Source organism: Alligator mississippiensis, chromosome 2 (genome assembly GCF_030867095.1).
Source record: "Alligator mississippiensis isolate rAllMis1 chromosome 2, rAllMis1, whole genome shotgun sequence".
NCBI lineage: Eukaryota > Metazoa > Chordata > Crocodylia > Alligatoridae > Alligator > Alligator mississippiensis.
This window is the reverse complement of record NC_081825.1, coordinates 17,534,018-17,559,000: the sequence shown is the minus strand read 5'-3', so window position 1 is coordinate 17,559,000 and position 24,983 is coordinate 17,534,018. Positions and strand designations below refer to the sequence as shown.

The 24,983-nt window shown below is 44.4% G+C and overlaps 1 protein-coding gene across 5 annotated transcripts in view; it reads left to right on the top strand.

The window, feature by feature from the left end:
- The window catches only part of FAM53A (family with sequence similarity 53 member A), a 111,461-nt gene that overhangs the window by 6,057 nt on the left and 80,421 nt on the right, over positions 1 to 24,983 (top strand). For 2 of the 5 annotated variants that reach the window (XM_014607743.3, XM_014607739.3), the window contains exon 1: positions 13,065 to 13,136. The exons of 1 other annotated variant lie outside the window; for it this stretch is intronic. The gene's annotated coding sequence lies outside the window, so the exon portion shown is untranslated. Of the gene's footprint in view, positions 1 to 13,064; positions 13,241 to 24,983 lie in introns of those variants that run through there. 2 more of the 5 variants (XM_059721477.1, XM_019478613.2) reach the window with 2 other exon arrangements.

Here is a 24,983-nt window from a genome sequence, read left to right as displayed (position 1 = left end):
CACTAGTTGTCTCCAGGGAACCAAACTTCCATGTACATCTGGACGCGCCATAGTGTCTAAAGTGTAATGTCTGCCAAGGGTCAGAGAGCACAGCAGTTGTACACCGGGTCTGCAAAGTGTACTCGGTGTTCCCTTTAATGTTACACCATATCAAAGTGGCATTCTCCGAAGTCAGATGACAACAAATACCAACCTCTGGACTTTTATTGTGTCAGACTCCACTGTACCCATGAATTAGGCAAACTGAAGATCCATTCTTGATGTCTTTGTTTTTCCTAACTGTGTTGATAACATTTCATTTCATTTTTGCTCATGGAAGGTATCTTGGAGATGCCTAGCCTTACTTGTTGAGGGGTTGCAGGGGGATGGGAATTATACTGATTCCCCAAGATAACAGGTGGAAAGCAACAGTCAGAGCTTTTGTTTGGTGTAACCTTGGGTTAAATATCTCAACTGCTGTCTGATCCTTTGTAGTCTAAGGCCAGAGACCTTTGTTACAGCAGTTCAACATCTTGCTGGTCCTGACTAATTCGCTCAAAGGAAACCCAAGGCATTTCTGAGGCTCCAAATTCCGATAACAATTAAAAAAAAAAACAATTGCAAAGAAGCTTCCCCTATCTACATCTTTGTCCTTTCTGATGAAGATAAAGAGTTTGATCTGTTGTTGCCTTTGTGTTGGATGTGGGATCAGATATTAAATCTAATTTGCAGTTCTCATTCTGTCTGTGCTTGGTATTTGCAACTCAGTGTCCACCTCTTCTGTAATCCCCCTTCAATTATGTGGATACAATGGGTTTAATTTAATCCAGCTGTGAACAGAGCTGCTATTTGTTATATTAAAAAAAAATGTATGAACACCAACATGACTTATACTATATTTGTCCTATTTACATTAAATACGTGTACCCTTTAAAGACCCTGCTATACAGAGTGCAATTTAAGGCCTGACATTAGATCTACCCTGTCTGTGTGGTTTGAGAAACGTTCATGCCTGTTTGATCCTCCCCATGTGTGCTTACCTCTTCTGAGTAGACAGGATGTTGAATCGTGTTCTCTTTCTAACTTTGCTCTCTCCCTGCTGCCAAGAATAGACAGGGAGAGTAGCACAGCATTTACATCTGGATGAATGTCTATGGCCATGAAGAAAGCTAGTGCTTTGGGTTTATTACTGTGGGGATTGCCTAGCAGAGTACTTTAACGATCAATAATGTTAAAGCCTTCACTATGGGAAACAGATTTTTCAAGACTTCGACGGGATACAAAAGCCTGGGCCAACTGAAGTAACTCTAGTAACAAATTTGGTCCTAGTTAAGTAATTTTAAACATTGAGTTTCTCAACGTACAGCTCACAGGGTCTGGCCCATGGAAATTAGTGAGAAAAAAAAGGCTTACTGAATAGGATCCATCCCTCAGAGCCAGAAGATAGTACTCTAAATAGAAAACCTCCTATTAACTTCTTAAATGCTGTACTTGGGTATCTGCTGCTGCTTTGATTGGCTTGGTTCTTGGTTCCTCTAAAAATAACTAAACAGTGACAGTGCTCTTAACTATGTACAAGATGTATAGCTAAATACAAACCTGCCACTAGAAGATGACATTATATGAGGGTAATATTTATTAAGCACTCAGGTGCTGGTTTGTCAAGAGAGTTGAAAAAGTAGTATGATACTCTCTTTACCGGTATAAACCTTCAACTCAGGTTTCTGTTCAGAAGCATGTGGACAGGCATTAGCTGACATTGCCATCCTAACATTATATATTATCATGTGCATTGTCCTCCCATGCTAGTAACTTAGCATCCATCCTCACAAGATCTTAGCTGCAAGGAAACTTAATTACTGTAATAGTTCTTCCAACTGAATGTCACGGGCTTAGTTTTTTTGGATTAGTTTCAATCCCATCCTTCATGTGGAGCATCATGGGCAGATCTAGGATTTTGAAAATGGGGCTTCAGAAAATGTGGCACATTGTCTTATAACACAACAGATATTTTTCTCCAATTTAAGAGAAACTAGAAGCTTTACTAATAACCTAGGGCCTTGCTAATTTACTGATAAGCTAGGGAGCTAAATAACTATATTATTCAGTTTAAGATCAAAGCAAAAACAACTATAACTATTGGAATGTGCACTAATTTGTTAGAGTATATATACATTTTTTTTTAAATCCACAACAAACCTGGCAAAAATAGTCAAAAGATGTTGTATCATTAGTTCTGTAGTCATTATAGTTAAATGTACATCTCTTATTCAGATTCATAAAACAAAATCTAGTCTTCTTGAGTGTTTTGACAGTGCTTCCAGTACGGTATAGTCTGTGAAGTACACCTGAGTTAATACTTCTTCACCTGAGTTAATATTAACGCACCTGCGTGAATGTGTTTAGCTAGAACTAAAAACAGCCTTCAGGATTATGAAACAGAAAAAAGACATTATCAGGAATAGCAACCAGACAGCAAACTTGCAGAAGAAAGGATGGTTTGAACAGTGAAACATCAAGACCATTAAAAAGGATAGAAGGCTGCTAACACCTGTGGAGCAGAGAGAGATTAATGGGAATTAGGGAGAAGATAACGAGCCACAAAGTCAATTGATTTTCTCAGTGCTGCCTGAATAGAAATGATGCTGCCTTTCCCAGTCAGTTTGCTTTAAAGTTTGGGGGGAGCAGGACTGAAAGCAGAGTGCAACTGCACCACTGCACCCCCCTGGATCCACCCAGGTGCAGAGTTCCAAGTCCTGGTGCTGAAAGGCTCTAGCCCAGAGCCAGGCAAAATCCAAATCCAGCCCAACAGGTAATTTAATTTGGTTCATGTGCGGGTGCCCACCAATTAATTGTATCAAAGTCTTGCCCACTCCTACCAGGGCGATGCACTGTGTCCCACCCTCACCTGTGGGGGTGCCCCGGCCCTCGGCCCCAGTCCTGGCCAGCACACAGCTTCTGGGTGAGGCTGCTGCTGCTGCTGCTGAAGCCAGCCGGGGAACTGCTCTGCTCCTCTGGCCTCCAGCAGCACCTCCTCCTGTCACTGCTGCAGCACTCTGTGCAGCAGGAAGGGAAGCAGTGGTGAACTGGGAGAAGCTACAGCTGGGCAGGAGCACAGAGCATGGGGCCAGGGTCAGCAGGAGCGTGGGGTCTGGGATGGCCCACTTCCATTGCATCGGGCTCCCTGCAGCTCACGTGCAGCTCCTGGGACTCATGCATCACCAGGGGGAGCCCCATGCGATGGAGTCAACAGGCCTCCCCACTCCCTGCCACCATATGCAGCTCTTGGGACTCTGCTGGGAGCGGTGGGGAGCTCTGTGTGATGGAGCCAGGCTGGCTCAACCCCACTCCCTGCTTCCCCGCCCAGTCCCAGGAGCTGCATGTGGGGTACGGAGCAGGGCCAGGATGCTGGTTCCATTGTGCAGGGCTACCCCTTGGTAGCACATGGCTGTGGCCAAGTCCTAGGAGCTGCATGTGAGCCTTGGGAAGCCCTGCATGATGGAACTGGGCCAGCCTGGCCCCACTCCCTGCCACCATATACAGCTCCCGTGACTCCACAGGAGCCACTCACCGCAAGGGGGCTCCACCTGTGTGTGCCATGAGCACCCCGAGGGCCGCCACCTGCTGCTACCACTGCTGGCAGCAGGGACTGTGCACCGTGGTGGGGACATGCTTGGGGTGAACCCACATACCCCCCCCCCACATCTATACCCTCCCACAAACTGCACCCCCCCCACACAACCACACCCTCCCCATCCCACCTCTCTACCCCCCCCACACCCCTGTACGCACAGTGCCATGCATCCCACACACAGCCACACACATGCACCCACACCCCCCACAAACCCCAAACCCACCCACACACTCACCACATACCACCCACACACTATACAAGAGTCAGACTTTATTTTGAGCTATCATGCAATTGCCTCTATACGTAATATGCAAATGCACATAAATCAGGACAAGAATATTTTTTGAAACAAAACTAAAATATGTTATAGTAGAAGTTTGACTTTTAGTATATGATTTGGTTTATTTCCAGTTCCAAGATAGCAACCCACTTCCCAAAAGGAGGACTTCTGGGGGCAAGGGTAAGGACTTCCAGTGACAAAAGTCATGGGCTAGCGCAGGACTTCTAGTCCCAAGCGGGCAACCTGGGGGTGGGGCACCTGTCAAGGGATGGGGCTACCATGGTGGCCCTTGAAAGCTCACCCAAACTCATTAAGTGACCCTCCAGCTGAAATAATTGCCCACCCCTGCTCTATCCTTAAGCAGCCAGGTTCCCTAAAAATGGGGCTGTGAGACCTAGGTTCTTATGTCAAGCTCTGGGAACAGAGCATTTACAGATGCACGTTGTCAGGAAACATTGGACTGAGTCCAAGACTGGCAGCATCTCCCTTAGGGGACAAAACTTGTCTTTTTTTTGATAAAGCCTTCCACATATTTGACCTACACAAAAACCTTATATAGTCAGAGTCATATTCTTTTGGTAGGGAGTAACATACACACAAACACATTTTTGTTCCTGGCACTTTTAAAGATCAATAATTTTGTGCAGTACTTAGAAACCTTGGTGATAGGGTAGGTAGAAAAAACAGGTTCATAGTATAAATTATGCAAACTGCATATGTCCATATTCATCTCTCCGTGTTTTTAATAAAACATTACTTTCCCATACTATCACTCCCATGATTAAAAAAAAATGAATGTGGAGATATCAATGGTAAAAATTATGCAAATAATGCAGATCTACTTGAAATGCATTGAGCAGTACGCCTTAATATTTTGAGCACATTACTCACTAAAGACTTCCTGTTTTCTTATTTTCATACTAATTTTTAAAGACTTGAGGCTGATGCCAGAACTTGAAAGACAGTTATGTTTGACACTAATTAAAATCTTTAGGTAAAAAAGTAGTAGAAATGCATTTAATTTAATATATTTGGATGCACAGGACTGGAATGCAATAAAGGAAACATGCTGAATTAAGGAAATTTTTGGAGTCACTTATATGTACTTCTCTGAAACTCTACCTCTTTTCAGACAGGCGCATACTGAACAGCAATCAAATTACTATGTCCAGCTCTGCAATTTCAATCATTCATCCCATTTATAGGGGTCTTTTTGTCTTGAATTAGGCAAAATGTGAGCCCAACAGGAAATTAAGCGACCAAGCAAAATCAGGAAATTCACTCAAGTGGCTTAGCCAGTGGAATGCCTTTGCTATCTGCAAACTAAGGCTCCAAAGAGAAGTGGTTGAACTTCAGTCAGATTTATTTTCAGAAAAGCTAATGTGCTTTTAATTTGTATGAGACCAGTAACCATGAAAAGCAGACAGGCAGAGCTCCACGCTGCTGTTGTGAGGTTTGCTTTATAGTTTGAATGTATGATATATGCAAGCATGTATAATGAGTATAAAAAATGCCCTGCTTATAAAGTAAACAGCAGAGCTGCCATATTCTCAGTTTGTTGCTAAAAGATTTTTTTTTCTTGCTCTAGATCAACATTTTCATGTTTGCAAAGTTTGTAATGAACTGGAACCAAAAATATACTTTCAGAAATTGCAACTCTCGCTCCTCAAACAAAGAACAGCTATGCTGGTTCTTATTAAATATTTGCCCAGGGATGTTTGCAGAGTTGTTTTGCATGCGAAACATTCTGATTTGCATCTTTGTAGTAAGCAGGCATTTATTTCCACTTTCTTGCCTTCATTGATTATTACTATTATTATTATTATTTATTTGTATTACTTTACTTTATGGTCCTGGGTATAACCATAAACAGCATCCAACTGGAGGGCCTGGTGGCAACGTAGTGGAGCTACTTGTGGCAGGATAGCTCCTATAAAATATCACAGTGTTGCAACCTCTGGAGTAAGGCAAATATAGGGTGCCTCAAAACCCTACTCCACACTGCCTTGTGGGCACTTCTTGGTTGGAGAAAGACTAAGGGACATCACCCCGACAGAAACAAACACACTGCCACTGAGGTGTTAGGCAGTCAGCAGCAGTTCTTATCTGTTGCTCTTTGGCAAAAGCTATAATCATCGAGGCACTGAATGTCTGGGCATGGTCTGGCCTTTGAACTCGGTCTCAGTGGTCTAATGGGGGTTGGTAGTAGGGCTGTGCAAAGCTTTGGTCCCTGATTCGATTTGGTGGAGATTTGGCCCCATTTGGTGGCTGAATCTCCAAATCCAAATTGAATCAGGAGACCCTTCAATCTCTCCGAATTGAATCAGAACCCTTCGAACCGATTCGGAGAGATTTGGAAAGATTCAGAGATTCGGCCATAGACGCACCTTTAAATGTTTTTTCCACGTACCTCAAGGTACCAGGCGGCTCATGAATGTTGCGATGCTGGGGTGCATGGAGCATCCCACAGGAGCATGGGGGGGTCCCCAGCGCACCCAGCAGCAGACCCAGAAGTGGACCAGAAGCACTTTCAGTCCACTTCTGGGTCTGCCGGGGAGCACGTCGGGGGGCCCCCACTCCCCCCCCAGCTCAGCAACTGGTGCCTCCTGGGTCTGGGGGAGATACCCGGGGTCCCTCTGCAGCCAATTGCCGAGCTGTGGGGAGCACAAGGGGGCCCCCCAGTGTGCTCCCAGGCAGATCCAGAAGTGGACTGGAAGTACTTCTGGACCACTTCCAGGTTCGTCACCGAGCATGTGGGGGGGCTCCCCTGTGCTCTTGTGGGATGCTCCATCCGCCCCAGCATCGCAGCATTCATGAGCTGCGCCTGGTACCTCGAGGTATGTAGAAAAAACTTTTAAAGCTGTGTCTATGGCTGAATCGCTGAGTCTCCGAATCAGCATCGAATCTTCAGATTCGGATTCATCCAAATCGAATCGGGGACTGTGATCTGAATCAATTAATCGAGTCACTGTCCCTGATTTGGGCCGAATCCAAATCAAATATGGCCCGTTTTGCACACCCTAGTTGGTAGGTCTTGGGCAGCCTCCACTCCTCCATACTCTTGTCTATGTGTACATGTCAAAGGTCTTGGTGAGATGGTTGTAGACCTTTTCTGTGTACAGTATGATCCAAGGATCAATGGTTGCCTATTATTACTATGCTTTAGTGTCTAGGAATCTTAGTCATGGTCCAGGACCCGTTGTGCTAGAAGCTATACAAGCACAAACCAAAATGACAGCCCCTGCCCAACATGGGACAAGAAACAACAGGTGACCACACTGAGAATGAAAGGAAGCTGACACGGTATTAATCGGTGTGATCAGCAGTGGCGCAGGTCTCAGCACGCTAGCGGCCTAAACTTTTTCAGGTTGTTGTTTGTGGGGCTTAAAGTAAAGGGAAGTTTTAAGGAGGGATGTGAAGGGGTAAAAGGAGGTAGCTTTGCAGAGGTGCCTGGGGAGTCCCTCCCAAATGTGAGGCTTGGTCTGGGAGAAAGCACAAAGGTGCTTGAGGAAAAGGGAACAGGTGGGAGATGGAAACAGGCATTGCTGGCCAGTGCAGTGGCTAGTAGGTAAATTAGATAAACTTAACTGAATTAAGATGCAGTTTCCACATACATAAGTATTTTTATTACATTTAATCTCAGAGACTGGGGAGAAATGTCAAGAGTGCTGCTTTGGGAATAGCGTGTCCTGAATACCTATGGCCAAATTCATTATTTACTAGTGGTCCATGTCAAATGTTCCCCTCACAAGTTGCCAAAGGCACCTTGTGACAGTATGTATAAACCCTAGACTGGCAGAAAAAGCATTACAGGGAGTGGGAGATCTCCCTTAGTTATTATGGATGCACCCGGAGGCACATAATTGCTTTAGCTGGGTTGCTATGCAGGGGCTATAGCTTTTCCTTGGAAGTGGGATCAAAAACGTACCAAGGTAGAGAATTTTGTTGGTAGGAAGTGTTATAGTTCAGATGAGGATCCTGGGAAAAGGGGCAAGGGTGAGGAAACAGTCCTGTGGGCTGCTATTTGGCAAAAAAAAAAAAAGACCAAAAAAACCCCAAACCAAGGAACTTGGAGGTATAGAAACTCCAGAGAATTTCTATAGGGGTTTCCCAGGAGAGACTAGAAACTGAAGGCTGGGGCAGGCATAAATTTAGATTTTTGATAGTAAGGATCTTTCTGGAGTGCAACTGTTTCTGTGGGACTCTGGGGAAAACTCTGGGTCCTTTGGTTTTAATGAGGGGCCTAGATGTGGAACAATAGCTGTTGGAGCTTTATTTTGCTTACCTGAATTTCATGGCTAATTGGTGTCCTGGAGGGGGTGGGACTGAAGCCAACTTGGATGAAGGACTGAGATGCAGAAGAGGTAGATGACCACAAGGCTGGACTAAGAAGCGAGTGATGAAGATCAGGAAGTTTAGATGAGGGCAAAAGTCAGCTATGCCATGCCTAACTGGTAGGGACACTTGGGATGGTGAGGTATCCTTCCACAATCTCTAAGAGCTGATCTTGCTGTAATAAGCGTATTTTTTGCTTCTTTGAAATTTTGTAGGATCAAAATGACTCTAACTAAGATCTGTCGGTATAAAAGACTCCAGAGATTTGATTAGTGCAATTACTTTATTTTACTGTTTCAAGACTAAATTGTTGCCTTTTCTTTTTTTGCTTTGCGATACTGAGAAATATCTTGTTTCTCAACTTCCAGTTCATTTTATTTCGTGTTCTAGTTGCTTCATCTCCTTGCTGCAACCCCCCCCTCCCCTCCCAAGAAACAAACTTGGGCAAAAATCATGTTATAAACAAGTAATTTGTTTGCACAGTCTGAGCTAAGCTAACATTAGAATCCCCCAACTGAGAACCACAACTCATGCCAGGACTTCCTCTGTGAACCAGAACTGAAATGTGCAGATGAACAGGGAAGTGCAAAAGGCTGGCTATGCTAAACTGGGCCACACCAGCCTCTCCCTGGAACACAAGGCTATTGCAAGAATCCAGCTCCATCTGGGACTGTAACGTCAATTCAGTTTCTTCACCCAATAGCATGAAGACTCCAGGAGATGAAATCCAGATTGCCTGTTTGTCTCCTAAGAGAATTGCAAACTGACCCCAATGCAGGCAGGCTCGTCTAGGGTTTTATTGGATCTGCAGTCTTTCTGACAGGGCTTCATAAATTTCACCTGCCTTTGGAAAAGGCCCACTTGCATCATAACTATTTTATTGGAGAGCAGATGAATGGCTCATAATGATTACTACAGAAAGAGGAATACCGTAGTTTCATGTAACGGAAGTGAGACTTGTTAGCAGAATTCCAGGTCTCTTTACCTGTATTTTTCGCACAGCTCGTGAGACACAAGCATTTTATGGAACAGCGCATGTATATGTCCCAGCTGCTTTTGGATTAGTTAAACTAATGCATGCAAACTTTAATGTCCAATTACTGCATGATGACTTTTCTGACTGATCCAAAACAGTTCATGAAATCAGGACAGCTGAAATGTAATCATGCACTTTTGGACAAATCTGGGGTTTCATTCACTTCACTGCTTTTGTTGTGTAAAGGCAAGATTAAATTCCATGTGAAAATCAGAGGATAATTAAAAAAAAGGGGGGGAGAGTAGAGAAGGCTAGATTTCCATGGCTCCCTTCTTCCTCCAAGGGGTAACTGTTTGCTGCTGGTTGCAAATTGCTTTCAGACACACCAGTGATAACTCAGCTCTGCTGACTGGCATGTTGGAGCAGGAGGCAAAGCCAGGGCTTTTATTGAGGTGGGAGCAGCATCTGCTTCCTCCTGTGCAACTGAACACAGGAGCCAGGTAGCTTGAGCAGGGTTATAATAGAAGCTTTGCGGCCTCCTAGTATTCCTACCTATGGGTGGAGGCCAAAAGAAAATCTAGCCACAAAAGTTGAATTTATTTTTAACATGTACAAGATGCCGTTTGATTCACAAATATACCCGTGCTGAGTCCTGTAGTTTGGTTTATAATATAATCCACAACATGCAATCATATGCACTATTTCTCAAGAGTGCCTTGGATCTTTCTTGGGAGTGTCATTCTGTCTGTTTCATTATGTCTCTATTTTGGTCTGTGATTTATTGTATTCATAGACTTTGCCTGACTATCTCTTAAGTTTTTAAAAGCCTTTTCATTTAGGAAACCTGTCTGCATTCATGTCTCGCTGCTTTGTTGGAAACAGATGGCTCTTGCTGGAGAAACATAGTTGAATGAACAGACACCAACCACTTAAACATGTGGTGATGTATTTGTAATCAGAAGTGCTAGCCAATGGCTATTGAACCCTGTCATAGGGGAGCTTTGGTCCACACTTATCAAGACCTAAATTATAATTTGGATCCTTGCCAGATCTTTACTTTGGTTGGAGAAGAGGAAGGTATATGGCCGATTTCCTGATGCCACTTGTTAGTTGCCACCTGTCCTGTTTCAATGTGGGGACATGCTTCTTGATCTCCCTCTCTTAACTGGCACTATAGATTTTGGGACAACAGCCAGTGCGAGAGCTGTGAGAGTGCTATTTGTACAGCTTCTGTGCAGCATGTCCACTTGTCTGTGCCTCACATCAAACACAGTAGGTGATCAGAAGAATTGGGCCAAGTGCCATGACCTAACTGGGTCTCAGATCTTCCTCTGCTTTTCGATTACAGGAGGGCAGATCCATCAGGGGTAATGCGAAATAGCCTGACAGCCCTCCTCACCTGTGACTGTGAAAGATGCAGACATAGTCGGAGGATGTGAAAAAAGGAAATGAGAGAAGGAAATGACTTGAGTTAGAGGGAAGGAGACTAGAGGTCTGAGAAATATAGACTGGTGAGCCAATACCAGGATTATAGTTGAAAAATATAATCCTTACTACCAAGTTTTTTCTTCAGTTGCACTGACCTATATGAAACCTGGAGGAAGGACCTTTGGTTGCAGGAAGAGTTTGGCTGAGATCCCAGGAAGCCAGTATATGTGCACATGGATTGAGTCCTGGTTGTAATTACTGCTCAGCGTGTAGTACATGAAATAATATATGTACAAATCAGTGTGACTTCACTAGGGATCAGCTGCATCTCAGATGTGTTAGAATAGTTCAGAAGGAAAAGTGGAACCCAAGGTTGTAATTTGATTAGAAACTTTATCACAAGGCTATTAAAGGAACTTTGTTACTATGGCATGAAAGATAAAATTGTACCATGGATTTGAAAACTGATTACATGTATGACTAATGGCCAATTCTAAGTGTGGAAGAAGGTTAGCAGTGGAGTGGCCCAGGAATAAGTTGTTTTCAGTGGGGAATTGTGCGTATAAAATTGGCTGCAGGATGTGGCCCTGTTGCTGCCAAACAAGGACATGGATGGGATCCTAAAAGCAGCTGGAATATTAATTTCTATGTGCTAAAAAATACAATGAAACTAGAAGCAAGATGATTACAACAAGAAGCAACATTGAAACTTGTGAGAACAAATTCCAGATTGTTGGTAACAGTTTAAAGAAAATATGTAGTAGTAAACTAGTGTCTTAAGAGGCAGTTCAGATGTTGTGTTAAATTAGGTGATCTATTCCACTGTGTAGGTTTGTATAGTAAGTGATAGTGATAGGTTTGGGAAAATATCCTGGCAAGACTGAGCTTGAAAACAAAGAGGAATTAAAAATATGGGGTATCATTTTCAACTGTGTTCAATAGGGTTTGCATGGGAAAGAGAACCATAATAAAGTGAATTCTGAACAGAGTTAGGGGAAAACAGAACTCTGATTGATGCATATGCTAATATGTATTTAGAAGTGTGGAAAACCAGCAACTTTATGTTGGGGGTATATAATTTAATGATGAATTGACCCCTGGACTGGGGTCTGCTAGCTTGTAGCCCGCCTCCAACCCCGCCTTCTGCTGCATCAGGCACTTACAGTATGAGTTCAATCCATATAGGAAGAGATGAGGGGGAGGGAATGCTGTGTTATCTTACTTATCTAGGGAAGCCTTGAAGCGCAGATCTATGCGGACGGTGAAATGCACTCATCTACTAGAAGGGCCTCAGTGGAGGTATTGTACAGCCAGGACAGCCGCCAGCGCTAGTGGTTTGGCTTCTAAGAATTTACTCAGCTGAGTTTGGAGGCTCGTGATAGTAAATGTTGCAGCTGTCTAATGACAGTCCTGCCCTGAAAGCGTGCAGTCCTGTCACCCGTTGCTTCTCCACTGTAACCAACTGGTGACAGCTTTTCAGCAGCTCCAGGAGGAGGCTCCCTCGAGGAACGGGGCACGAAGCCCGATTGTGCCATCCTCCCTTCGGAGAGACGGGACCAGCAGCCCCGCTCCGTACTGGGAGCGCTCGGCTCCCCGCGGACCTTTGCAAAGCTCCCGGCAGCAGGGATAGCCGAGCAGAGGGCAGCGAGGCCGCGTGGCGCGGCGTGGCCCTGCACCTTGCCGGGGGAAAGGGCTGTTTGATCAAGCTCTGGTTTCTTGTCTGTGAACCAGTCTTGTAAGGGCAGGGCCGCCAGCCCTCCAGGATTGCCCCGGGGTCTCCAGGAATTAGAGAGAAATCTCCAGGGGAGTGTGAAGAGTCACCCAGGAGAGAGAAATGATAGGGCGTTCATTAAGATAAATAGTAAATGTTGAATCTCATGTATGCAGCTGTCCACTGGAGTAGCTGTAATGTGCCTCCCAGGGGGCACCCAGCACTGAGACTGGACTCAGATCCGGGATGCTACAGGCCTGGCAAGAGGGAACTGCACGCTCAAAGCCATTGCAGACTTTAGGTGGAGAGCCACACGTGGCTCTGGGGCGCATGCGCAATGAGCTCGAACGGCCGCTAGTGCGCACGCGCCGGGTTCGCTTCCTGAGCCGGGCGCGCGCCCTCTGGCGGCTTCATCCGGGCACGCGGTGACGTCACCGCCTCGCACGGGGCACCCCGCATCCCTTTGCTAGCGTTCCTTCCGCTTTGACCCAGCACGCCGGCGCAGTCACTGGCCAATGAAACGCAGCGCCGGGTGACCGCGGTGCCCGGTGGGAAGCCGAGTCCGGAAAGGACCGTCGCGGAGGCGTCTGCGTCCCCATTGGGAGCTGCCTGTGGGCGGGGCGAGCGCTCCCGGGCGCCCTATGGCAACGCGGGTGAGAGGTCAGCGGGCGGCGGGGCGGCCAATGGGAGGCCGCGGGCCCTGCCGGGGGGCGGAGCCGCCCGTGTTTTGTTCCATTGCCATTGAGAAGCGCCGGGCAGATGCGCTGGGAGGCGGCCTGGGCCGGCGGGGCAGGTAGCGGCGGGGAGCGGGTAACGGTCACGGCCAACCGCCCCTCCCGGAAGCCCTCGGGCGGGGGCGCCGCGTGCGGATGGGCTGCGGGAGCCGGGGTTGCCAAGGTGGGGAGGCAGCTCCGGGTCCTAGGCTGGGCTGGGGTGGTCGGCTGCGGGGCGCCGCCTTTTGACCCGGATCAGCCCCATAGACCCCCCTTTCCCCCCAGCAGGTCCTTGTCAGTGGCTGGTTGTGGTTGTGGTCCCCAGCGCTTCCAGTCCGCGGGGAAGGGGTCTCGTGTCACCGACATGAGCGTGTGCGGGTGGAAAGAAGGTCCTGTCAGCAGGGACGGCTCGTCCCAACTTGACCTGGCTCCATCTTTAGTGTGTGTGTGTGTGTGTGTGTGTGTGTGTGTGAATTGGGGGGGGGGGTGCTGGTGGAGACACGCGACCCTTTTGTAGCGTTGCATCTATCCGCCGACTTCATTCTAAAAACGAAACCGCTTTTATCCCGTCCGAAGGCATCCAATAAACACTCGTTTCAAAACCAGAGTAGTATGAACAGCACGTGAGGTCGCGTTAGGAAGAGCAGCTCGATCTGAGAGTCAGAATAAATAACAGGCACCCTGTTTTGTCTTTTTGTAACGTGCCTGCCGAGTTGCCGTAGGTCTCGGGACGAGTCGAGCCAGCTGGCCGAATCCGTTTTCTGGTTCGCCGTGCTCACGTTAAAATTAGCTCCGGAGAACCGTCCTCGCAGGCTTTGCTGTTACGTTGCCTTGTGTTGCTGTCTCGCTGCGTAAAATGTGGAAAGCTGTTTTGTTTTTTTCAGTCAGAATGAAGAAGCCTTTGGACTTCAGAAATATTTCGCTTGCCACGCGAAGAGGACTTTGTATGGGGAGCGAGATATTTCTGAAGAGGTCTAATATAAAATTTTGGAGTTGGTTTTAAGAAAAGATAGCCGGTTTATTTCCCCCCCCCCCCAAGAACCTCATCTGCATGTTTTGGAAGCTGTTTTTAATGGTACGTTCCGTGTACGTGAATCTGATTCAAAGCGAACGGTGACCAGAATGCAAAATTCATGAATAGTAAAAATTAATCTGCCGACGGGAGCATGGGATTTAAGGAAAGGTTTTAATGAAAGCTTAAATCGTTTATGGGTGCCTTTTAAATACCTGGTTGAGCCAAAGGAGGCTTTGTTTATTCCTGTACAGCTGTTACATTTCTAAATACGTTTGCAAGATTTGTGGGTGGGGAAGAGGTGAGCATGTACCCGTGAGGCAGACAAAAAAAGAACACTGAGGATCTGATTAGGTTAAATTTAAAATTTAATCTTTTGAAAGGGGATTGCTGAATCTGTATATTGAATCTAGAAGAAGCATTATGCATTTGTCTGACTCTCACTGTATCTGTATTGTGAAATACTAAATTCTATTCAACTGTCATGTATAATGTACTTGAGAGACATTAAAATATTTAGCTACAATTTTAACACTTTAATTCTTAGGTCGCTAAGAACTGAGAACTGGCTCTGCCGTATGCTGTAAACATTTTACTTTGTTTTCTGCCTTCACTGAACCTTATTCTGTAGGTCTTGGCTGTAGAAACTCCAGTGATTTATATGTAGCTCAACCTGTAGTTACCGCACATCTTCATTCTTAAATTGAATTTAGCTCACTTACTATAGGTTGTGAAACAGTATTTTGAATTAATTATGAAAGCAAATGTTTTTCCTTAGAATGCTAATTTTGTGCCAAAAATTAAGATTTGTATTCCCAGTGTTTCTGCATAGTAATCCACTTTACAATATACAGAGTTCTTTTGTAAGAAAGTACTTGACATGATTAGGAGGCTTAATACATTAATTCAAGTAATGTCATGGTTAACATTGTTACATCTGTTAATTTTATTTAAAAATTAACATGTGTTGTTTTGAATGATCTCTTTTTTCCTCCCCCTGTAGGAATCCCTGTGGAGTCTGGTAGCCATTGCTTTTTTTTTTTCTTTTTCTGCTTTTTTTCCCCCCCCCCCTTTCCCTCCCCCTTCAACACATTCCTTTGTGTTAACAGCAAAGATGATGGCAGTTCTAGTCACCTCCTGTGGTTTGATAGATTATTCCTTTTAGAAACACGTGTACTTAAAACTTTCCAGCCCTGATTTTCTTTCTTTCTCTTTTTGTTCCTGTAATAAATTTTATTATGCCACTCTGAGAGTTGGGGTTTTTAAAATTCATCTCTTTTGTTTGTGCTTTGATTTTTCTTTTGAATACTATCCCCCTAAATTAGAAGGGGACAGTATTGGGTTAATATATTCATTTGCTTTGTCTTTAACATGTAATTGGTGTTTTAAGGGAGGTGATAAGAGCATTCAGAAAAACTGTATAGTCCCTGGGGTACAAAATCTAGCAAGTTGACATTTTGCCTGGTTGGGGTTCTAAATTGGAGGGGTTTTACTTCTTTTCTTTCATGATTTATTTTTTTTTAAGATACACTTTTTGTTTACCTCAAACTTCCTTGTCTGTTTCTATAAATATGAACTTGTTTAGTATTTTATAGCTAAATGGGTATGTACAGAATATATTAATATCCTGCACCCTACTGTACAGTCCATATTCATTTATATGGATTTTACTCAATATTTACTTTACCATTTTTGTTTTAATGCAAGTACTTACTTTTACAATGCCTCCACTCTGCATTGTGCAAAGATGCAAGGCAAGAATCCCTGAATGCCTGGGATCTAATGAGAGATGTAAATAGAGGCTGTCTTTCTATCAAAAATATATCTTCAGCATTTTGAAAGGCACACCTGTAAGTACTGTTTTAACAGCATAGCCAAGAGCATTACTGTATCTCTGTTAACTGGCAAAACAGTTGAACTTTTTATTGCATCCTTATTCATTAGGAATGACCATATGTGTATTACTGGGGGGAAGAAAAATCCCGAACAAGCCCTTCCCACCCCCCATGTCTCCCCCAATCCTGTCCACTGTGTACACTTTTTTTAATTGAGGGGATAAGGGCAGAATCAACGCACAGTCCACTTTATGGTATCTGGGGTCAAGAAATCCAAGGCTTTCTTATGCAATGAGAAAATGGCAGAAATGGTTTTGTGCTAGCTGAATATGAATACGTAATGCTCGGCCTACTTCAGTGGCTGCTAACACTAGGTAGGTAAAGTGCAGAGTTGCTACAAACCTAAGAAGCAGTCATTTTTATCAACACTTTTTTTTTTTTTTTCTGACATCATTAAGTTGGCTTGGCTGATAGTATCCTAGCTGACCATATTTGTGAAAAGCTCTTTAATAAAGGTATAATATTAACCAGAATGTTACAATCTAGCAATATGGTTCTGTGTGCTAGCAGCTGATATTAAATCTGAAAACCATAGCTTCACTGGTCATCTTCCCTTCTTGCCTTTTATTAGAGGTACCCAGAAAGCTTGCAGATTTTTTTGCAGCAGGCTTTTGAAAAATAGGTTGAATTAGCTAGCATAAATCCAGAAGAAAAACACACATGGATATTTAAACTTCCTGCTAGAAATATTTGAGGTTGTTTTTTTTTTTTTTTTCCATAACCTGCAAGTAAAATGACTGAAGATTTGACTGTGATTCAAGTGGAACCAGTTATTGGTTTCATTGTCCAATTTAAGTAAAACGCAAAAACTAAAACTACAACTAGTAGGGGGAAAAACCCCCGCAACATTTCCAGTAAAAAAGGTAAAAAAACCTTCAGCTGCTGTTCAGTCAGTCTTACCCATAATTTATATAAACAGCTAACGTATGAAAGCAACAATTCTTCTAGCTTTCAGTCATAGAAGAAGGAGTAATGTTGAGTGGGCAGGCTTGTTTCTAAATATGTTATTTAGGTAAAGCTGTGAGTCTATCAATAGCACTTTCAGCTGTGTTATCAAAGGATGGAGGCAGATTAATTCATACACTTTAAAATCCTTTTATAGTGGACTACTAAAACTGAATTCATCTTTTACCATTTGATCTTTTATTTCAAATGCCAGTGTTACTTTATGGTTGTTACACCCCTGTGATAAGAAAAGAATTGTGATTGTAAGCATATAGAGGACTTTTTTTGCTCTTGTTGTATTGTGTACTGCTCATTTCAAGATCTTGTATAATGCTTGTGTTAAATTTCTTTAAACTCTTGGCCTAACTTGCCCAGTGTATTGACTAGCTTCAAAGTTACAGTCCTGCAGTTGGATCCCTGTACACCCCAACATCCTAGGGTTACCATACGTCTAGGCTTTTCAAGACACAGTCTCTTTTTGGATCCTCTGATCTCTGTCTGGGTGGCTTTTGTTTTTTGTTTTGTTTTGTTTTGTTTTGTTTTGTTTAAGTATCAACAAATGTCCAGGATTTTGCTCTGCCTCCACTCGGCATCCAGGTTTTTTCCCAGCACTTCCTGGCTTGTCCCAGCAAGGCCCTTGGGGCTGGGGGGCATGGGGGAGGGGCATTACAAGCCGCAGCAGCTGCAGGCAGGTAAAGTCAGGGTCACGAGTGCAAGTGTGTCCATCCCTCTAGCGGGGGGGAAGCGGTGGGGATGCTCTTTGTGGGGGGCAGCGGGCTGCTGCATGCACAGCAGGGCTGGGGGGAGCAGGGGGCTGTTGGTCAGGAGTGAGAGGCACTAGCAGGGGGGCTATGGCTTGGGAGGGAGGGGTAGGGCATGGGCATATCAGACTTCCCCCTCACAATCATATTTTCCCCCCCTCCCCCCATGTCTCCCCTCTTTTAAACTGGAAATATGGTAACCTTACAACATCCAATCCCTCTGAGTTAAATTGAGGTTCATATGAGATGTGTTGTATCTGTACAGTGCAGAAGTGTAAAAGCTTTTTAAGCACATTTGAGTTTCACTTGACATCATCCAACAGGTACTGGAAGCAGTTCACATGTATCAGCACCATGAATCATCTATGCCTTTCACTTATACTGGTGGAAGGGGGGCATAAGAAATCTGAATTGATTGCTAGCCTAGATGGAGAAATCCATTGTACCTCTACAGATAAGGTTTCCTGATGGGTTTATTTTAAGCTTCTTGACATTTTGTGTAGTTGAAAATACAAGGTAAATGCAGAAACCTACCTCTTCAAGACAACTGGTTGTTGGTGTTGATCATCTGTACTACTGATAAGCAACATCTACCTAGACAACTAGTTTACTTGTTAGTGTGGTGGAGAGTCTCATTCATCTCTGGATTTCTTTGTCAAATTTGAAATTCTTACAATTTCTGTGCTTTAAAAGGTAGGCTTTTCTGGAGAGAGGCTGCTGAAGATCTGTGGATTAGATAGATCAGTGAAAGATTGGGGTCTCCTAACACCACATCCTGAAGGCAGGTCTAAAGCTTGAATTCTCAAAAGCAAAACTTTTTTGGTAAAATTTTAATCTGATTTAGAACTGTTTATTAATAGAGGTGCACTGATATATTGGTCCATGTTGGATCGGCACCAAAAGAAGGAAAACTGACATTATTGACAATCGGCTCTTTGTATTTTTTGGCCTGTGTAGCCAATAATGTCACTGATAAACACCATGTGTATGTGTGTGCAGCCACAGCAGATGCATAGCTAGGGGCTGTACTGACCTCTTCGTTGTGGGGTGGGGTGGGGGGAGCTAGGCTGGGCTGGGGTTGCTCTTGGGGGAGGTGGGGGGCAGAACTGACAGCAGCAGCCCGGGGTGGGGTGGGGGGGGGGTGTGCTACAGGGTGGTTATGTCTACTCCAAAATTTGCCATAGCCACCCTGTATCCCCCTCACCCCTGTGCTGCTGCTTGTGCAACCCCAGCCCAGCCCAGCTCCCTGCTGGGAAGAGGTTGATGGAGCCCTGAGCCTGCAGCGGGCAGCCCACCCTCATCCCATACCCATCCTGGAGGCACATGCCCTCCATGACTCTCCTGGGAGTATGAGCAGCAGCGGGGCCACCCTCCACATCCCCTGGATGAGCCACCCCGGCTCTCTCCTGTGCCCCACTCTCTCTCTCTCATCGTAGGGGCCTTGATCTGTGCCCATGCCCCTTCTTCCCTGCCCCCCTCCCCCCCCAACTTACCAGCCAGGAGCTGCTTTTCAAGCTTTGTGGTGGCTATTGGATCGGTATTGGCTGATATGGTTAGTTCATAATTGGCCACCAGTATCGGTCAGATAAATCGTTATTGGTGCACCCCTCTTTATTCATTAACCAGAAATGGGAAAAGTTAGGATTGTTTATGGTCATTTTCTTTGAGTCTTTGCTGGTCACTCTTCAGTACAGTGGTCACAGGTAAGGCCAGTATCTTGGCTGAGGTGCACTAGAAACTTTGAGGTTTCTGGCTAGAGGCCCTTGCTCTTCATCTTAGCATCAAAATGATCAACAAATTTGTGGTCAGAAAGGTTTTATTTTATTAAATTAAACTAACAAAGAATAGATTTTTTTTTTTTTTTGGAGAGGGGTTGTTGGTTTTCCCTGTCCCCCAGTAGTCTGAGTCATGGTCTTTTTTTGTAAGATCTTGTAAGTGTATATTAACTAATTTTCCTGGCATTTCTGCATCAGGATGTTGGCCATACCCTTGTCTTTCCCTTGTTTCTTTCTGTAGCATGTTGGAGTATTCTTGGTGTTTGGGTATTATTCCTTGTAGCTGTAGATGAACATTTTTTAAGTTTATTTGGGGTACTCCTTGGGTCAGCTGTTGCTTATTACTGCAGGAGACTGGATTTAGTGGCCTCCATGGCCTTTTTCAATCCTTTTGTTCCTGTTTTCTGACCTCTGGCATCTTGAAGTGAGTCTGCATCTCAAACAGCATTATAAAATTTTAGGCTTTTGATGGACTTGTCTTCCACAAAGGCTTGAATCTTTTAATGAGTTAAAGAGACTAATACAGGAATATATTCCTTCTTGTTCAAGGATAGTTTGTTTGTTTGTTTGAAAGTACTTAAATGCAGCATTGTGATTATAGTTTTATCAGGCAAAAAATAGCCAGGTTAGGCTTATTACATATATATAGCCAACTGCATCACTTCATTGTACCTTTTGCGTCTTGCACTAGTTACTACTGTAACTTTGAACTGTGCCTGACTAGGTAAATTAACAGGTGATGAATCTCTTCCCTTCCACTCCAAGTGGATGGGTATATTTGGAGAACGGGGGTGGGATTGTTGCTTCTTCCTCTAATCCCCACCCATTGTTTAAACTGTAGAGTGTATATAGCTTTTTGCTGTCAAGATCCCTAAGTTTTTAGGGAAATCCACAATCTGTCCCTGCTTTCTTAGCTGCAGATAGCCAAGGCCTTCCAACTTGGGGTATCTTTTTCCAATGCAGCGCATATTGGTTAGATGCTCATCAGAGACCAAGAGCTAGACTTATTTTTCACTCAGAGTAGTTTACAGTTGCTGCACAAACTAGTCACATAACTAAAGGTGGGACTGAATTGTAGTATTTTATTTTAGTTAAAAGAGTATATTATGAGATTTTTCCCAGTCCTACATCAGAGTAAGCAATTACATTACTGATTTAAGTGCTTGTTCTAAACTAGTAGATGGATCAAGAAGATGAATGTGTTTGCATCCCTCCTGTGGGGAATAAACATGTTTCTGTTACTTGGAAGGAAAAATGCCAGTATGTTGATAACAAATTCTTTAATGACATGGAAAATTATAGTAAACTGATTAATTTACATCTGTACTTCAGAAAGTAAGTGTGGCAGCTGTGACTTCTCTAATGTGGTAAAATAAAAATCCTGTCATGAGTGTGTCAACCTAGGCATCTTAAATTTTAGTTTGACAGGCAAGAATGTGACTAATTCCTTACTTGTATTTAAAAAAAGAAGAAAAAAAAATCCACTGGGAGTAGAGGGGAAGAAATGATGGTGGCTTGAAATTACTGACAATGCAGATCTCATTTCTGATGCCGCTTTCCAAAAATGAACCAGAAATGTGAGGACCCTAATCCCTATCGGTGTTGAAATTAACCAATATATTTGTTTTCCTGTAAACTCTTGGGAGCTTAAACTGGGAGATACTGGATTTTATAGAGGCATTAGTAGTGACTATAGCTTCCTTTAAATCCTTTCTTTACAGCAGAGGTGAAATCTTTCTTTTACCTTTTTAATGTTTAGTTTCCAAATATGCTTTTCAGGGGGTAATGGGAAATTATTTAATACAGAAAGTGTCCTAGACACTAACATAAATTGCTGTATAAAATTGTAGCCCTGAGTGACTCTTCCATCATACTCCTCATCTTTATTTGAAGAGCAAACCTTGCTTGCTGGAGGGTAGGGGCTTTCTTGAATCATCTTTCTGTGCAGAACTTCCTCTTTCTCTTGCTGCTGTACCTTGATTCCTTACACTCCCTTGTCACTTGTTCTTGCCCAACATTGGCTGTGTTCTCCCATCCTTTCTATAACCTTAAATCATTCCTCTTGTGGCTGACTCCTGTCGCATTATACAGTCCTACCAATAATTTTATTCTTGTGCCTTCTCAGAGTATAACTTGCATCTACCTACAGTTTCCAGCTTTCCCCGTGTTGCTACTTTTCACTGATTCTTGGTGCCTTTTCCATGTCATTCAATCAGCTGTGTTCCATACTTGCCTGTGCAGCAGCTTCTGTTGTCCCATTCACCCAGTTAATGTGGAGCTCCACATTCACTTTAGATTGTTTTTAGAACACGTTCCTTTTCAATTGCAACATGTGCCTCTGAGATGGACAAACTTATTTTATAGAAGCACTTTGGTGCCTCCTGGTGCTAAATGTACAAACACAATGAAATACTAGCGTTTCCTGTCCTAAAGAACATATAATCGGGTATCCTTTAAACTTGCATTCTGACCTTAAAACAAAAGCAGGGCAGGGTGGCTCCTTAAAGAGTAGCTGGTTTGAAGAGGGATTTGATTCTGTAAGCGGCATTCTGTTTTGACTGACGTAGCTTGTTGCCTACAAAAGCTTATGGCTCTGTGGTTAGGTATCGATATTATACCTAATGTGCTTTAAGCATGCAGAAAGTGCTCTAAACCTGTAACTGAGCAGATGTTCACAGCTCTTCAAGTGTGAGCCACCATTTTTAAAGTGCTCCAAGTTGACCCTTGATGGATGAGGCATTAGACTAAAGCACTTCTTGTTAGAGCACTTTATTGAATATCTGTGCCAGATCCCATAGAAGGCTAACTTAGTGGGGGATGGGGGGGTTTGGAGGGAAGGCATCTAGGATCTCTTTACCCAGTAGTCCAAGCCTCAGTGTGCTGCTGCCTGGCTGGAATTGTGCAGGGAGATGGAGCCCAGACCCCTTTCCTCTGCAGCATGTCCCGGCCCTGCAATGTGCTGCTGCCTGCCTGGGGGGCTGCGGAGGAAAGGGGTCAGGGCTTTGTCTGCCCACCACAATTTTGGCCAGGGGGGTCTGGTTGCAGCTTTCAAGAGGCTGGGATGGGGGGAAGCCCCTGTGCTGCTGAATTCCTGCCTGCCCCCAAGACCTGACCAAGAAATCTGGGGGGGCACGTGACACCCTGTCCCTGGCTGAGCATTTTGGCAGCTGAAGCATGAGATTGCTTGGCCTGGCTGGTGGGGGGGGGGGGCAAGGACTTGGGATAGAGAGAGGTTGCTCTGGCAGACTTCTGGGAGACATGCAGGAGCACCCCCTTCCTGCTGGCCATGTTCAGTGTGGGCAGGCTCTGACACCCCCATTCCCCCTGCCTTCACCCTAGCCAAATAGCAAATGTTTGTTTAGTTCACTCCCTCTCTAACTTGTAGCACTTTTTAAGTAAAATGTGATGGTTGGAACAGTTCTGCCAGGGGCTTTTGAACATTTGTACACAGCCTTATCTTTTGCCTGACTTGACTGGCATTGCTAATTGCCTTCTCATTCCAGTTTTGACTGGAGCTTCAGATTGTTCTAGTATCAGGGTGGGCAAAATATGGGCCAGATCCAGGCTATGAGACTGTTCTATCTGGCCTACTGGGCCCCTCCAAAAGACGATGATTATTGGCTTGTGGTGACCCATCTGAAAGTTGGCAGGAGGCATGGGATTTTAGGGGTTGTGCACCATCAGACCAGGCCAGCTCTGTACTTCCACTTCTGTGGGGCTCCTGGTACTCCAGCTGAAGGTGGTGTGTGCCAGTGGGCTGGGCTGGCTTTGTGTTGCCACATGCAGCTCTCAAGACTCAGCTGGAGCCATGTGCCACTGTGGGACTCTGCCTGCCACCTGCAGGCCGTGAGCGCCCTGAGTGCTTGTCGTCATCTGCTGCTGCTGCTGCTGGCAGCAGGTGCTGTGTGCCATGGAGTGGGGTGTGGTGTGGTGAGGCACACACCCTCACTACCCACATCCCTTCACAACCCCCATCACACACATACCTATAATCCCTCTGCCTCCCCCCCCCCCCAATACAAAGAGTAAGACTTTATTTTGAGCTATTATGTAATTTCCTCTATGCAAGCACATGTAAACTGGGACAGAAATATTAGTCTGCCCTCTGAGTGAAACTGGAATGCAACTAAAATGCAGAAAACCTACATTCTAAAGCCTTGCATGTTTAAATAAAACTACATATGTGGGCTCAGTTAATAAGGAAAATTTAATCAAAGCATGCTTGGCATTTAAGACCTCTTATTTAATGTATTTTTAGGGTCTGAAGGGACCTCAGTAGATCATGGAGTCCGATTACCTGCCCCCTGCAGGAAAAAGCACTGTTGGAACAAAAGAAATGCCTAACTAGTATATTGGCCTGATTACCTTAGATTTGAGAACTAGTAAATCTAGCTTCTTGTATCTAGTACTTCTTCATAAATTGGAAGAGTAATCTCTCTATTAGGAAAAATACTCTGCTTCTCTCCTATTTCCTCCCCCTCAATATCCAGTCTATTTCTGAACACAGAATAAACTAGTCACTAACCCGAATCAAGCTGCAGAAACTGATGAAGATCTGCAGGTGCAAGAATAGGCTGCAGCTGTCAAGGGCTGGTTTATCAGTTTAACAAATTCTGGTTCCTGGTGCTCAGCCAGTGACTTCTCCCAGTTCCGTGGTTTGGCTCTTTAAGTTCAGCAGCAAACACCGTGTTGTAATTTTGATTTACTCTGTGTAATCGTAGTAAGTGGAGACTTTAATATAGACTGCTAAAAAATGTTATTTTTAAAACATAAACTTATACAATAAATTTCAAATTTTAAACCTGAATAACATTTTTTTTTTTTGCCCACCCTTTAACATCAGTTAAAATGGGATGAGCAAACCTATGGCTTGCTGGGCGGGCTGTCCATGGCAATTCAGCGGTAAGGGGAATGAGTGGTGGGAGAAGCAGCATTTAGGTTGGTGGCAGGGAAGTGCTGGAGTGAGTTTGGAGTGAGTTGCTGCTCTTAAAACTTTGCTTAACCCTGAATTTGAAAAATGTTTGTTAGTGTAAGGCTGGGAGAGAGGTGGGTTGCTTTATCTGGTTTCTTTTTCCCATCATCTGCTTCCCATGCTCAGTATTTCTTTTTTGCCAACTTAACTGAAAACTGATTCTGCCCAACTGATGCTTTTGATTTTGATGCTTGTTCTAATGGCTATCCAGAGTAGGGGTTGGCATCCTTTTCAGGCTCTGTGAGTTGGAGGCAGACCAGCATGCAGATACTCTTCCTTGCAGCAGCAGAGGGAAAGTGTCTACAGCCAGCGCTCTTACCTGTGGCAGTGGAGGCTTTGGCGACAGTTGCTTTCCACTGCCATCATGGGAACTATAGCGCCAGCTGCAGACATTCTCCTTATGCTGCAGCAGGGAAAAGTTGGGTGCTTTCCCTGTGCAGCCACTGGAAAAGTAATGGTGGCAGCTGAGTCCTAATGCCCAATCTCCTCTGATCTGAACTGGATCAATCCAGCAGCTGAAGCCCTACATCCATGGGTTGGATCAAATGGCTCCACAGGCTAAATACG